The sequence below is a fragment of the Prionailurus bengalensis genome, chromosome A2 (genome assembly GCF_016509475.1).
Source record: "Prionailurus bengalensis isolate Pbe53 chromosome A2, Fcat_Pben_1.1_paternal_pri, whole genome shotgun sequence".
NCBI lineage: Eukaryota > Metazoa > Chordata > Mammalia > Carnivora > Felidae > Prionailurus > Prionailurus bengalensis.
In genome coordinates this window covers 127,990,672-128,006,370 of record NC_057348.1, presented here as the reverse complement: position 1 = coordinate 128,006,370, position 15,699 = coordinate 127,990,672, and positions in this window count along the sequence as shown.

Below are 15,699 nucleotides of genomic sequence, written 5' to 3'. Positions count from 1 at the left end.
TCTGTCTTAAATTATGCCCAGAAGGAATCTTTTAAAGGGTTCATTCCATCATATGTTGCTCAATATAAAGGAAGAAAATGTGTCCAAGTGTGACTTTTGGCTAAGATAATAACAAAGAAGCATTTTAACATGTGTTATAGGTATGATGTCTTCTTAAAGAAGAATAATTTTAGAGCTCCATCATCATTAAAATGTGGCCAGTTTTTATAGATTGGTTTGAATTGTAATTATAGTAAGCCAATGAATTAAATTTTTAGCCAATCACACACTCTTCTGGGAGGTTAAAGAAACAGAGCTTCTTTCTACCTTCCTTTCAGTTCTGTTCCTGCTTCTTTCACACTGGAGGATGATCTGGGTATGGTCACTATTATCCACCTTTCCCCAACTCCCACTTCTACACACAAACAAAAGTTACTGAGATGACTACATTATTTCTCCTATGAATTATTATGAAGAGCAAAGGAAGAGGAATGTCTTAACTTTCCCAGTTCTTAACTCTGCCTACCCAGATGTTCTGACCCCAAGCTGATAAACGTGGATCACAATAGTAGTATACTGAATCAATTCATTAAACGGGATAGATTTCAACCGCAGCTTAAATGCTTATGCATGTAGTCATGAACAATAAATGCTTACTGAAAGAATGAATCATTAAAACAATATGAAGCCTATAATGATGTGTAAGTAACCACACTATACTTTAAGCTCATCTTCTGGATTCAAGACAGGAATGTAAAGAGAGGCCCTCTCAAAGAATCAAATCCAATATTCATGATACTGAACCAAGTTAATAAATAAAATGTTGAAAAATGCTAGATTTCATTTGTAGGTCTCTCAAAGGAACTTCTTCTTCACCTTTCTTAAAACATCTTCTCGGGGCACCTGGGTGGCGCAGTCGGTTAAGCGTCCGACTTCAGCCAGGTCACGATCTCGCGGTCTGTGAGTTCGAGCCCCGCGTCGGGCTCTGGGCTGATGGCTCAGAGCCTGGAGCCTGTTTCCGATTCTGTGACTCCCTCTCTCTCTGCCCCTCCCCCGTTCGTGCTCTGTCTCTCTCTGTCCCAAAAATAAATAAATGTTGAAAAAAAAATTAAAAAAAAAAAACAACAAAAAAAACATCTTCTCCTTCAGTCTGACAAATCTTTACCCATTTTGACCCTGTTTTCTCTTTACTGTCATTCATGTTTGCCCTACAGATTTCAAATATTCATAACCAAGGGCAATTCTTATGGATAGTGCTTAAAAATCAGTAGGTAACATGATAAAAGTCATGATTTTTATATTTCCCTTCAGGATCGATCCAAAGAAGGCACAGTATTATATACCTTTCAAGACTCAGATGAAGGTTTACATCTTATATTGTGGAAATTAAAGTTTTTAGATAGGAAGTCAGCATTTCTAACCTGAATGGCATAAAGTTATACACCAAAATCATGAAAAGGCACTAAAGGATTTCGAAATTTGGTATTTGTCCCATATGGAGACATTTGTCCCATGGAGAGTTCTACTGACTGGACATGGCCATTGGGTCACATTTGCCTACTTTGATCTTAAAATCCACTTGACATCAGACATATAATAAAGTTTATAAGAATTGTATCTATTGGTGAAGATGAGTAGAATACAGGAAACATGAAGAGAGATTATGAACTGAGAAAGAAATGTGGGTATAAATTCTTTGCTACTTCTGTAGTAGCACAATCTTGAGGACAAATTTCTTAAACTCAAGCAGGATCGAGAAGAATGGTTCCTGCCATAAACTAGATCTTTGATTAGAGGGTAGTAATGCACTGATGATTATTAAATTGGAATTTTAAACACATTGAGTCTCAATTCTTTGTAATATCAAATGCACCTCTGTTTCCTCACACAATATCACTGATGACTTCATAATATTTGCAACTTTTAAAAAAATGAGAACAGCTTGGTAACTCAGTGAGCAATAAATCCCAAACTATGTCTCCTTTATTTTTAGAGAGGCAAACTTTTATTTACTTTACCTGTTTGTATTGCTTTCTTTCTTCCCTTTCCTTCCCTTCCCTTTCCTTCCTCACATTCTTATTAACAACCACTACTGAGCATCTTCTGCATGCCAGATGATTTTCTATGTAGTAAGAGGTTAAACATGTCCCTGTAAGCATAGCATTTAATTCTACTAGACAAAGATTGATAGTAAACAAATCAACTTGTCATCTTTTAGATGATAAGTGTTATGGTGAAATCTAAAGAAAGGTAAAGGGGACAGGCAGTTTAGGAAAGGCCATTCTGGCAAAATGATCTTTGACCAATGACCCGATCAAAGAAAAGTGATGAGACACATGGCTCCCTGGAAGAACATCCAAAGCAGAGGAAACAATAGATTCAAAGGCCTTGTGGCAGGAGAAGGTCCCCTTTATTCACCTTTAAAGTAGAACAAAGGTTTACAAGGATGAAATTGGGAGGATATTATTCAGACAGATAGCAGACAGAAAATTCCTTTGCTATTTTCCTGTGGCAACCGGGGTGGAATTTTTCTGGGTTACAATTCACAATATATGCCTGTGTGGTTCCTGGCCTTCTCATGGCAACTCAACTCCTGCTTCCTATACTTTTCGAATCAGGGGTCAGGATTATTAGTATATATCAGGAGTAGAGCCCCATATTCCTTAGTTTTCCCTATGGACATCTTGGCTAGGTGTCTATTCAGTGTTCTTTGCTTTTCTGATTCTTTTCAAATGCCTGTGGCTTCTTCCATTCTTGATTTCCAGTTTAGCTATGCATTTAATTTATCCAGCTATGTATTCTATATGTTTGAGGCATAGAGTAGATTCCCTGTGATATTACATTCCATATTTACCTAAAAATGTTTCTTCATGTTAGCTGACCAGTGGGCCCAACTGTTTGACCAAATTGACTATCTTCATAAAAATACATTTTTAAAGGATCATAATTCTCATATCCAAGCTTTATTCAGGAGCTTAAAGAAAATAAATATATCTGGTAAATTTACAGATTAAGCTTACAGAAGATACCTTTTGTATCCTGGTTCTTTTTACTTGCTAAAATTCCAGCGAATGTTAGGCTTTATATAATGTTGGCCAATATGGTATGAACAGGATGAAATGTTTGGCAGCCAAACGTCCCAAACTTCTAGCCTAAAGCATAGGATATATTTGATCATGTTGATAAATGTATAAAACAGGTATTTTAATCAATTTTAAATATAAAATATAGGGAACATTTAAAAAGAAACTAACCCAAATATATGCCAACATTCCAGTAGTGAAAATTCAGTTTCCTATTTTATTGGAAATATAATAGTTATAACTACATTTCCAAAGTCCACACTAAAGGAATAATGGTAAATAAATCAATGAAGCTCAGACTGTGTCCTCATAACTCATTGAATTAAATGCCTATTTTTTTTCCACCAGACTCCACAGAAAATGAAACCTAATTTCATCAGAAACACTTACAGATTCACCTACCTAATTCATTTACTGGTGAAGACTCGATTACACTTCAATAATTGGTGCAGGAGGAATATAAATTTAGGGATCACTAAAGAAATGAAAACATTCACAAGTAACAAGTATTGACTTGCTGTCAGGTAGCAACCACAGAAATAACTGGTAAACAATATACTAAGTGGTTGTAAAAACGCTATGCTTTTTATGCCCTTTCATGAGAGCAAAAGAAAGTAATAACTAACAAGCTAAAATCATGCTTTTATCTGGCAAAACAAAGGCTCATTTATCCAACATCCAGCCATCCATCCAAGTCTCCAATTACTCAAGATGTAGTCTTCTCAATGACAAACTCCTGATCTGCCACTTATTAGCGACTGACCCTGGGCAAATCATTTAACCTGTCTCTTGGTTTCCTCAACTGCAAAATGCAGATAATTATAGTACCCCTGCATAATTTATTTATGGGGAACAATTAGGTTAAAATATATAAGGGGCTAAGACTAGTCCCTGACACAGAGTAAAAATTATAAAAGTGCTCCCTATTATTATTTATTGCTTTATGTGACATGAACTGGATTGTGTAGAGGCAGTATAACTACCTATATAAGCATTGTATGAAAAAGGTGATGGCGGGGGGGGGGGGGGGGAGAAGGGGCTTCTCAAGCCAGGTATCATTACTTGGAAACTTTATACAAGGAAAGACATGTGAAAGTCACAGACCAGAGACATGGGCTCACTAAAAGGCTGAGATTCAATAATAAGATTATTAAATACTTCTTCCCCGCTATGCCTTACCACCATACCAGGAGACTATAGTAAATCAGAGTGGATTATAGCTGAAAAACCTGCAAAATGCAAATGCTCTCTGGAAAGGAGAACTTAAAAATGCCCAAAGTTATGAAGAGACAAAACCAAAGACACTAGAGGAATTTAGAATATCTTGCAACTACAACAACTACAAAATTAAAATACAGTGTAACACCTACCCGTATTAACATAAATCCTCACACTAGAGACTCATTTATCTCAGTTCCTATTACCCAAAACAACAAGTCCAATTTAAACCAAAAAAATGAAAAACACACTAAGAGAAAAAACATGGACCATGGGGAAAAAAAGCAAACATCATGGCCAGATTCAGATATGACAAAATGTGGGAGTTACCAACAAAGAATATAAAATAATTATAATAAATGTGTTAAAAGCATCTAATGGAAAAAAACAGATACATATACAATAACAGATGGATTTTGTAAGCAGAGGCATGGGAATTTGAATTTAGAATCAAAAGAAAATGCTGAAACCAAATTTTTTTAAACATGATACAGAAATAAAGAAATCTTTAATGGGCTCATCAATAAACTTGAATTGGCTAAGGAAAGAATTAGTGAGCTTATACATAGCAATAAAAATTTCCAAAAGTGAAATGGAAATATAGAAAAAAAATCCTGAAAAAAAAATCCAAGAACTTTGAGGGCAATTTCAAAAGACCTAATATATAAACATTTGGAAAACCAGAAAGAGAAGACAGAATATACAGAGCAGAAGAAATATTTGAATCAGCAATGGCTAAGAGCTTTCTAAAATTAATGATGCTCATCAAACCACAGATACAGGAAAACCAGAGAACACCCAGCAGAGAAACAGCAAAAATACCCACAAAAAGCAAAACATGAGGTATATCCTCTTCAAACAACAGAACACCAAAGACTATGGGGCCACTTTAAAAGAAGTAGGGGTGGAGGGATTACCTACAGGAAAACAACTTGAAGAATTACAGCAGACTTCTCTGAAAACGTACAAGCATGAGGACAGCGAAGCAAAATATTTTAAGTGTTAAAAGAAAAAAAATCAGTTTATAAATCTGCACTTAGCAAAATTATCCCCAAAGTGAAGGAAAAATAGATTCTCAGACAAAAAAAAAAAAGCAGAGAATTAATTTATCACTAGCTGACCTGCCCTGTAAAATCTACCCAAAGAAGTTAATTCAGAGAGAAGTAAAATTAAGTCAGAAACACAGATATATGTAAAGAAAAAAAAGAACAGTGGGAAAGGAATAAATGAAAATAAAATAAAATATTTTTTCTTATTTCTTTTTCTACAGCTTTATTGGGATATAATTGACATGTACCATTGGATTGGATTAAGGTGTATAATGGGATGATTTGATATTAGAATACTGTGAAAGGATTGCCATAATAAGGTTAGTTAACACATCCACCAGCTAATAGTTACCATTTTTGTGTGTTTGTATGTGGTGAGAACTTCTGAGATCTACACTCTTAGCAACTTTTCAAGTGTATCATATAGTATTGTTAACTATAGCCATTATTTTGTACATTATCCCGCAACTTATTTATCTTATAACTAGCAGTTTGTATCCTTTGACTTCTCTCACCCATTTCCCCCATCTGCCTGATCCTGGCCAGCACTAACTTACTCTCTGTTTCTACATGTTTGGTTTTATTAGATTCCACATATAAGTAAGATCACACAGTATTTGTCTGATCACACAGTATTTGTCTGATTAGATTCCACATATAAGTAAGATCACACAGTATTTGTCTGATTTCTTTAAGTAAGATCACACAGTATTTGTCTGATTTCTTTTAATTAACTTAATGCCCTCAAGGTTGATCCATGTTGTCATAAGTGGCAGGATTTCTTTTTTTTTTTTTTTAAGTTTATTCACTTTTGAGAGAGAGAGAGAGAGAGAGAGAGAGAGAGAGAGAGACAGTGTGTGAACAGGGGAAGGGCAGAGAGAGACACACACACACACAGAATCCAAAGCAGGCTCCAGGCTCTGAGCTGTCAGCACAGAGCCCGATGTGGGGCTCGAACTCATGAACCATGAGATCATGACCTGGGCTGAAGTCACACGCTTAACCGACTGAACCACCCAGGCGCCCCTGGCAGGATTTCTTTTTAATGGTGGAATAATCATCCATTGTGTGTGTGTGTGTGTGTGTGTGTGTGTGTGTGCGCGCGCGCGTGTATATGTATCACATTTTTTTCATCTATTAATCCACTGACGAACACCTGTTTCTATGTCTTGGCTATTATAACAATACTGCAGTGAATTAGGGGTATAGGTATCTCTTCAAGATAGCGATTTCATTTCCCTCAGATAATACCCAGAAGTGGAATCCTGAATCATATGATATTTGTAATATTTTGAGAAACCTCCATACTGATTTACATAGTGGCTATACAAATTTACATTTCCATGAACAGCACACAGCATTATTTTTTCTCCATATCCTCACCAGCACTGATGGCCATTCTAACAGGTGTGAGATGGTATCTTATCGTGGTTTCAATTTGCATTTCCCTCATCATTAGCTATACTGAGCACCTTTTCATGTACCACTGACCATTTGTATATGTTCTCTGGGAAAGTCTATTTAGATCCCTTGCCCATTTTTGTTTTTATTTTCTTATTTTTAATATATATTTGTTTCTGAGAGAGACAGAGACAGAGACAGAGACAGAGAGAGAACACAAGGGGCAGAGAGAAAAGGGAATAAAGAAAATACCAAGCAGGTTCCACACCATCAGCACAGGGCCTGATGCAGGGTTCGAACCCAGAAACTCTGAGATCACGACCTGAGCTGAAATCAAGAGTCAGACACAACTGACTGAGCCACCCAGTTGCCCCTTTGCACATTTTTAACTGTATTATTTGTCTTTTGGCTATTGACGTATATGGGTTCCTTATATATTTTGCATATTAACCTCTTATCACATTTATGTTTTGAGAATATTTTCTCCCATTTTGTAGGCTTCCTTTTCTCTTTTGTTGTGCAGAAACTTTTTAGTTACATATAGTCTGACTTGCTGATGCCCAATGACAAGGAGCTTTCCCTCCCTCTATGTTTTCTTGTAGGAGTTTCACAGTTTCAGGTCTTAACTTAATCTTTAATCCATTTTCAGCTAATTTTTGTGAGTGTTGTAAGGTAGGGGCCTTTTCTTCTTCTTAATTGATCTAGAAGTTAATTGTATTTAAAGTAATAATAGCAACAAGGCATTGGGTGATAGTAGCATACACATAAGCAAAGTAAAATGACACCAATGTTATAAGGAGCAGGAGCAAGAGATTGGGAATGCTTGGACTTAAGATACTTGCACTACAAGAGAAGGAGAATAGTGTTATTTGAAGGTAGACTTATGTTACTCAAAAAGTGTATTGTAAACTCTGAGGTAACCAATAACACATTTGTAAAAATGTATCCTTGATATTTTAGGAGGATACATAAAATGAAACTGTGTAATATGCTTAATTAAAATGAAAGAAGTCTGAAAAAGAAATCTCTGACAAGAAATGAAAAAATATTTACAAACATGGTTAATATTAATCCAAACATGGGGCGCCTGGGTGGCTCAGTCGGTTAAGCGTCCGACCTCGGCTCAGGTCATGATCTCGCGGTCTGTGAGTTCGAGCCCCGCGTCAGGCTATGTTCTGACAGCTCAGAGCCTGGAGCATGTTTCAGATTCTGTGTCTCCCTCTTTTTCTGACCCTCCCCTGTTCATGCTCTCTCTGTCTCAAAAATAAATAAATGTTAAAAAAATATATTAATCCAAACCTATCAATAATCACTTTAAATTAAAATACTCTAAGGAGGGCCTGGCTGGCTCAGTTGGTGGAATGTACCACTCTTGATATCAGAGTTGTGAATTCGAGCCCATGTTGGGTATAGAGGTTACTTAAAAAAATAAAATCTTAAAATAAAATAAAATGTTCTAAATATAGCAATTAAAAATAAAAATTTTCAGACTGGATAAAAAACAAAACACAACTTACTTTTGTCTAAAACAAAATAATTTCAAATATAAAGAGTCTGACAGGATAAATGCAAAGGAAGGGATAAGACTAATTATACTAAGACTCATCAAAAGAAAGCTGGAAGAATAATATTAGTTTCCAACAAGACAAACTCAGAACAAAGAGAATTACCTACCAGCGATAAAGAGGAACATTACACAATGATGAAGGGGTTAATTCTCCAAGAAGGCAAAACAATCCAAAAAGGGTATGACCTAGTGCTAGAGTATCAAAATATGTGAGGCAAAAACTAATAGAAATGAAAAAGAGAAATAGGCAAACCCTCTATTAGAGCTGGAAATTAAAACATCTTCCTCTTTAGTAATTGATAGTTCAAGTAGGTAGAAAATCAATGAAAGAGTAGACTCGAACAGCAATATCAATCATCTTCGTCTAATTGATAATTTTAGAATACTCTCTTCATTAACAGCTGAATATTCATTCTTCTCAAGTTGATATGGAACACCAACCAAAAGAGGCCACATTCTGGGCCATAAAACATCCTTAACAAATTTAAAGGTATATAAATACTACAAAGTATGCTCTTCAACTACAATGAGATTAAACTAGAAGTCAATAACAGCAACTTAGCTAGAAAATCACCAAGTATTTGGAAATTAAATGGAACATTTCTAAATAATACATGGGTTAAATAAGAGTCTCAAGAGGAATTAAAACATATTTTGAACTAAATGAAAATAAAACTACAACTTATCGAAGTTACTGTCATGCTGTGAAAACAGTGCAGTGTCTAAAGGGAAATGAGTAACATTTACCACTTATGATATAAAAGAAATATCTAAAATCAATTAACTTCAGCTTCAACTTTAAAAGACTATAAAAAGATTATCAGTTTAATTCTAAAGCAAGAAAAAAGGAAAAAAATGCAGTTAGAGCACTAAGCATAAAATTGAAAACAAGAAAACAATAGAAAAAATAAATAAAACTAAAAGGTAGTTCTTTGAAAACAGCCATAAAATTTATAAACTTCTATCCAGGCTAACCATACAAAAAAGAAAGAAAACACAAATTATTAATATGGGAGTTGAAAGGGACTCATGACTGCTGATTCCATGGATTAAAATGATAAAGGAATAATATGAACAGTTCTATGGCCACAAATATAATAATTTAAATAAAATGGATTAATTCCTTGAAAGACACAAACTACCAAAATTCACACAAAAACTTGAATGATTCTATATCTATGAAAGAAGTTGAATCGTAAGCAATAGGCTTCCAAACCAATAAATCACCAGACCCAGATCATTTCATTGGTAAATTCTAACAAACATTTAAGGAAAAAATGGCACCAATTCTCTAAAATCTCTTTCAGAAAAAAGATGCAGAAGAGATACTTCCCAACTCTTTCTCTGAGATAGCAGTGCCCCAACATCAAAACAAATAAAGACTTTACAAGAAAGGAACGCTATAAACCAATGTCTCTCATGAACAAAGACACAAAAATCCTCAAAAATATCATCAACTTGAATGCATCAATGTATAAAAAGTGTCATACACCATAACCAAGTGAAACTTATTCCAAGTGTGCAAGGCTAACTCACATTTGAGAATTAATCAATATAATTAACATAAACAGAAAAATCCTACGATCATATTAACCGATTCAGAAAAGCATTTACCAAAATCCAATATCCACTCATGGTAAAAACCCACATAAAATTAGGAATCAAGAAAAATTCTTCAATTTGATAAAGAACATCTACATAAAACCTACAGCTAACACCATACTAAATCATGAGAAGCTGAACATATTCCTTCTAAGATCAGGAACAAAAGAATGTTCTTTCTCTCCATTCATATTCAACATTGTGCTGGAAGTAAAAAGACAATAATATAAGTAAAAGAATAATATAAGAAGACAAAAAAAGAAATAAAAGATAAATAGATTGAAAAAGAAAAAACTGTCTCAGAGACAATACAATTGGCTATAAAGAAAATTGTACAGAATTTATTCCTCTCACCAAAAAAATCTTCCCAGAAATCTGTGTAAAAAAGCAAGCATATCAAAGATGCAAAGTATGGTTATATTGTATATTATTATAGTATACAATCTAGTATATAATATGTTGTGTAATATAATATATGTACATTATAGCAATTCAAAAAATAAAATACTTAAGTACAAATTTAACAAAATATATGCAGAATCTATATGCAGAAAACCTCAAAAAACTGGAAAAAAACAAAGACAACATAAATAAATGAAGAGATATTTTGTGGTAATGGATTAAAGACTCAGTATTTTTAACAAGTCAATTCTTCTGAAATTGATCTATGTAGTCACACAATCCCAAATAAAACCAATACTACACTGTATATTAACTAACTTGAATTTAAAATTTTTAAAAAGCTTTGCATCAATAAAAATTTTTAAATGTCATCCATCCATAAAATGGAATATTATTCATCCATAAAAAGGAAAGCAGTCCTGACACAGGCTACATGATGGTATATCCCTTTAGGACTAACAGTTATACCTGATTCAGGCACCAGACTGTTCTGCAGGTGCTACTCTAATTTCCCCTGTTTTCTCTCCTCTCACTCCTTCACCTATGGGCAGGACAGGAGTTTGTGTAGGGTAGATTACCATGTAGTTCTGCAGTCAAAGGGAAATACTGCCCTCAGTTAAATGTGAAATGTCAGACAAGTGTTTAATCTAGGTGAATCAACAAATATTAATTTTTCTTTCTTCCTTGTAGCATACAAACATATTCTAGTATATTCTAATATAGTCTTCTTGGCCCATGTCTGCCCCTCCTGAAGCTACCACTGAGAACAATTTGCAAAGAGTTGCCTACATGCATTTCCTCTCTCTGCTCACCTCCCCATCTCAAATCCCTGTGGATAGGGTTTCTCACATGAGTTGAAGGAAGATATAAAAGCAGGAAAAGGAAGGAAGGAAGGAAGGAAGGAAGGAAGGAAGGAAGGAAGGAAGGAAGGAAGGAAGGAAGGGATAAAGGGAAAGAAAGAACAAAGAAAGACAGAAAGACAGAAAAAGGAAGGAAGGAAGGAAGGAAGGAAGGAAGGAAGGAAGGAAGGAAGGAAAGAAGGAAGGAAGGAAGGAGGAAGGAAAGAAAAGAAAGAAGACAGAAAGAGAAAAAAGAATGCAGGCAGTAAGGAAGGAAGGAAAGAAGAAGTTATTAGTGACTTTCCACTTTCAATTCCAAATTGTTTTATGTTTGGTTTGTATTTACTCTGAGAAATTTTTGCTATTTTTGTTTTAATAAACAAATAACTTCATTCCCTAAATTCCTGAGTAGAAGAATGCTATTGGTTCTTGTGAATGAAACATACACGAAAACTGATTCAAACCATCTGATCCCAATTGGTTATCCAATGTAATTTAGAATTACCTTGACACAAACTATGATTTTTTAAGAAAAACACAAACACGTTGATTTAAAAGAATTTCCTGGGTGCTTGGGTGGCTCAGTCAGTTAAGCATCCGACTCTATTTCGGCTCAGGCCATGCTCTCACAGTTGTGAGACAGAGCACTGCATCGGACTCTACACTGAGAATGGAGCCTGCTTGGGATTCTCTTTCTCCCTCTCTCTCTCTTCCCCTCCCTTGCTCATGCTCTTTCTCAAGAAAAAAAAAATAATACTAATAAAACATTTTTAGAAATAAGTAGATAAATAAATAAATAGATAAATAAAAGAATTTGGGCATTATATATTTGATTGGTTATTCTAATAAAACACTGATGCAATGAAAGTAAATTTTTCAATTCAGTAAAAAGACTTCCAAAAGCTTCGGATTCCTTCTCTTGTTACTGATTCAGCACATTGTTGTTTTTTAGACATAAATAAGTTCAGTGAAAAGTTCCCTGGATCTACTCTACTTGAGGATAAGGCTGACATGAAAATTAATTGACTATATCCTTTGAAGCAAAGGTAAACACTGATAAAAATGTTTTCAAATAATCTTAATGGTAATGACATGTTTATGAGAGTAACTCTTTTACAATCAACTACAAAAAGAAGCAAAGGCAAATGAATGTCAGTAGAAATAGAGGTATTTTTAAATTTTAGAACATGAGAATATTAACTAATATCCAAAGTGAGATTTTAGCATTGATCATGTTCAAGGGATTCTTGTCAACACAAGTTAAGTGTGATGAAACAAGAGAAAACACCTCATTAAAATATCCAGCTTCACATATGGTAAGCAATTTGCCAAAAACCATGTTAGAATCTATCCTCTCCATGTTTTTCCCACTGGTATTTGAATACTAATAATTTTAAAATTATTTACAGCATAAGCGTTATACAATTCAAGGTCAAATGTAAAAGTGAAATGTCTTTGGTCAAATTTTTGAACTTGCCTTATATGCTGAAACAAACTTAGGTTAAAATTAATCCTCATAGTAATTATTACTGTGCCAGTTACAACTGTCACAAGCAGAGAACTCTATTCCAAGGGAACCAGCTCTTGTTGCAAGCTAACTATGTGCCATTTACAACAGAATCGTTTCCTATATTTTCCATGTAATCCTCTCAACATCCCTGTGTGGCAGCTATTAATAACTCCACTGAGAGAGGAGAAAATTACCTGACTTGCCCAAAGTCAAATATCCAGTATTAGCAGCTCTGAATTCAAATGAGGCTGGTGCAACTTTAGAGTCAATAGGTACACAATATATTCATTTGCTCAAGAAATGAGAAATCTGGGGTTTAGCTTGTGTGACAAGAAAATAAAGAATTTACCCTTCTCTTTGTCTACTAAGGAGAATTCTGAATCCCTACACAATTTCTGTTTCTCCATTGTTTAGAAGCAGGGCGATGATTAGGAAATTTTAGAGGCACAAAATCAACTTTATTTTGGTTTTTGTTTGTTTTGTTTTTGTTTTTGCAAAATATGGAAAGCCACTGATGGGTCTGGTGCCCAAAAGGAGACTGGAAAAAGGAGAGGAGATTTGACTCAAGCTAAGAAGATGGAGAATTTTCTGGAATTTTACCAAAAGAAGACAGGATTCAAAGAAGTAGCTATCAGATTCTGAGAGAAATAGTTGAGGACATAGAATTTTTAGGAACTCTTCTTTGTATTTGGAAAATAATGTTCTTTTGTTGTTTTCTCAATTTAATCTCTATATGTTTTTAAAATTACTTTTAGATACAGAAATTTATTAAACTACAACACTGGGTGAAGACTGGGTCACGTGGAGATTGACTTTATTTTGATTATAGGAGACTTCTAACTAGCACTGAGATGGAACTTCACCTTTAAAAATGCCTCTCATTTCCTTTATACTATGACCAAAGCCTCTGGCAATTAGTATGGGTCATTGAGCCTAAAATTACTCCATCCCCAATGGCTGCCTCCCGTGGGCCTTCTCCTGAAAGCTAAAGACCAACTTCTTTCTTTGGGAAAGGAAGTTTCTAACCATCATATTTCCTCCAAGCCTTGGAGACTTTATCGAAGAGGTCAGTTGTCTGCCAACAGGCAACAGCAATCTAAAGAAAAACGTGAGAATTTCATTCTAGCCAAGCTGGAAATAGCCAAGCCCATCCCCACTCCCACAACCCCTCAAGTAACCCTGTTTGTTCTCTATATTTAAGAGCCTCTTATGTTTTGTCCCCTCCCTGTTTTGATATTATTTTTGCTTCCCTTCCCTTATATTCATCTGTTTTGTATCTTAAATTCTACATGAGTGAAGTCATATGATATTTATCTTTCTCTGACTAATTTCACTTAGCATAATACCCTCTAGTTCCATCCATGAGTTGCAAATGTCAAGATTTCATTCTTTCTGATCACCAAGTATATATATATATATATATATATATATATATATATATACTTGGTATATATATATATATATATATATATATATATATATATACTTGGTATATATATATATATATATATATATATATATACACACACACACACCACATCTTTATCCATTCACCCGTGGCTGGGCATTTGGGCTCCTTCCATACTTTGGCTATTGTCTATAGAGAGAAGCAGCCCTTTTGAGGACTCTTACAGGTCTATTTCTTATATCTGTCAGGAAAATATTCAAGATGTTTTAACCTAGAGTCTAAAGTATCATGGGACATCACCTTTGGGAATTACTTCTTATGGAGAAATGTGCAGTGATACCATCTAGTTAGAAACTGACTCAGATGATCAAAGTGAGCCTCTGAGATGTTGGTTAAGACCTGGGATATGAACGTGGGAAACAGTTCATCCAATGTGATGAGGTACTACACTACCACCATGTGTTAACGCAGCCTGGTCAAAGCACTGCACAGGATCCTCAGGGATGTGGGATATGTGCTATATGAGTACTTGCTTCACCTGTACTAAGCAGCCTGAAGGACCAACATACCTTCTTCTGAGCCCGTACCTTCTGACATCAATAGGCCTACTCCCATGGCAGGCTTACTGAGGGACACCTTCCTTTCTGTACTACAGAATCATGTTCAGGCAGGCCCACGACAATGATACCCTAACATGAAGAAGACAGCCTCCAAAAAATGATACACTTCATCTTCATCTTCTGTGCTGGTCCCCTTTTTATACATGCAACTGCCCACGTATCCATAAACAATGCTGTCTCTGTGGGATGCCATGCTACTCAGGTCTAACTTCAGTCTCTGAATTGTTTTCAGGTTGTAAAGTATGCTCTTTGTAGTCCTCTAATGTTGATTCCACTTATCTAGTGTTCATGAAATAAGGTATATTCACTAGGTGTGGAAGAATACTTCCACTGCTTTCTCCCATCTCTCTTTTAAGTTTTGTTTGTTTTTGAGAGCGAGAGCAAGCAGGGTAGGGGCAGAGAGAGGAGACCAAGGATCTGAAGCAGACTCTGTGATGGTAGCAAAAGGCCCTATGCAGGCTCAAACTCATGAGCCATGAGATCATGACCTGAGCCAAAGTCAGACACTTAACTGACTGAGCTACCCAGGCATACACCCTCATCTTTATCATAGCCAATCCTCTTGAACAAGTTGTCTGTTCTCTATCATTGCATTTTATTTTCTATTTGTTCTCCAATGCCCTTCATTTTTGCATCACAAATGCTTTACTGAGCTAGGTCTTCCTAATTTCACACATGAGTTACATGTTGGTAAATTAAATATTTTTCTATTTTCAATTCCTCTTTCTTGACTTTTGAAGAAAACATTTATTAATCCATTTATTCGGTTTATTTTACTAATATTTTTTGAGAGAGAGAGAGAGAGAGAGAGAGAGAGAGAGAGAGATAAAGAGCACAAGTGGGGGAGAGGGACAGGGAGAGAGGGAGAGAGAAACAGAGAATCTTAAGCAGGCTCCATGCTCAATGAGGCACAGGCTCAATTGTATGACCCTGGAATCATGACCTAAGCCAAAATCAAGAGTCGGAAGCTCGAATGACTGACTCACCTAGGCTCCCCTCTACTAATATTTTTAAATACCTA